We start from the raw sequence: 1854 nt of genomic DNA on the forward strand, positions 1-1854 counted from the left end.
GAAAAGAAAATGAAAAAATTTAAAAGTTTTAAACGCAGCCTTAAAATAGGGTTAGGGAGCAAGAGGCATGAAGCGAATGTGAAAATTATTGTTCCGTTCAGACGGCGAAGCTTTGTATAAATTTTATGTTTTTTTATACTTTAACTTTCCGTTTTCGCCCTCAAGCTAAAAGGCGATAATTTTAAATTTTGTTTAGTGTTTCAATGACGGTATTTGCACGACGTGTAAGGAGGTGGGAACGAGGTTTTTAAATTGTTTTTTAAAAATCGCTTTTGTTCTGTTCGTTTTTTGTAGTTTTGTTTCTGTTCTTCGTGTTTACGTTTTTAGTTGTTTAACTGTTTAAAAACACATTGCTAGCGTTATTGTCATTGGATGTGGTGTTATTGATAACTGCGGTAGTGGTGTTATTGGTTACCCGGATGGCGGCGACGGCGGTGGTGGCGATGATGTTGTGGTTCAGAATCATTACGAGGATCATAGAAGTATTGGTTGTGGTGGTAGTGGTGATGGTGGTGGTAGATTACATTTAAAAGTGGAGTGGACCACGTGTCATATTCAATGTTAAAGATGAAATGTGCTATTATGAGGTACGTAACGGCGTTCCGATAAAAGATGGCGTCTATGCTCCGTCTATGTGTGTGTGTTTAGGTATTTATGTGTATATGTTCGTATGCATATGTATATAGGTATCAGTGGATAGGGGTATGCATGCACTGGTGTTTATGTGTGTTGTTTGTATATCAATTTGTGTGATGTTAAAAGCCATTTTCTATTTTCTGCTTATTTAGATAGTACTGATATCTCTGATTTCTCTCTCTCCCGCTCTCTAACTCACTCTCTCTCACTCCCCCCTCTCTTTCTCTCTCTCTCTCTCTCTTCATGTATTATATATATATATATATGTGTGTGTGTGTGTGTGTGTATATATATATATATATATATATATATATATATATATATATATATATATATATATATATATATATATATATATATATCTACACACATATATGTCTGTGTGTGTATTAGTTTGTATGTAATGCTTGTGCTTATGTGTGAGTCTGTGTAAATATTTATATTATCACACAAGTAAACTTATAATATGAGCGCAGAGCACAGTTGTCTCCTTCACAATTTGACATCTGCATACGAACGTTTTATCACAGACCTGGAATATACCGACTATGGGTACTTTTTTTTGTTTTGTTTTGTTCTTTTATTTTTATAAAAACACATTTAGCGAGAGAATAACGTGGGCGTTTCTCTCAACGCAATAAAACTGCAAAAACAAAAGCGATTAAGCGATGCAGTCAACAATTAATCACACGGCTGTTTTGTTCCTTATTCTTCAATATTTGTTATTGTTCTTGTTAACATAATAACCTTTCTAGTATAAGAAAAAGGCCTGAAATTCTGAGGGAGGGGACAAGTCGATTACATTGGCCCCAGTGCAAAACTGGTACTTAAGTTATCGACCCCAAAGGACGAAAAGTAAAGTCGGCCTCGGTGGAATTACAAATCAGAACGTAAAGATGGTCGAAATGCTGCTAAGCATTCTGCGCGGCCTGCTAACGATTCTGCCAGCTCAACGCCTTAATAATAATTCTCTTTTATACGTTTCATACGTCATTTTAATACAACCATGCTGGAGTACCACTTTTAGCCGAACAAATCGACACCAAGACTTATTCTATCGGTTTCTTTTTTCAAAACGTTTACTTTCCGGGATAAAAACACACCAACATCAGCTATCCTGCGAAGGAAGGTGGATCGAACACAGACAGAAAGAGACACACACATAAATATATATATACATATATATATATACATGTATATATATATATATATATATAT

This window comes from Octopus bimaculoides, chromosome 17 (genome assembly GCF_001194135.2).
Source record: "Octopus bimaculoides isolate UCB-OBI-ISO-001 chromosome 17, ASM119413v2, whole genome shotgun sequence".
In the NCBI taxonomy this organism is placed as follows: Eukaryota; Metazoa; Mollusca; class Cephalopoda; order Octopoda; family Octopodidae; genus Octopus; species Octopus bimaculoides.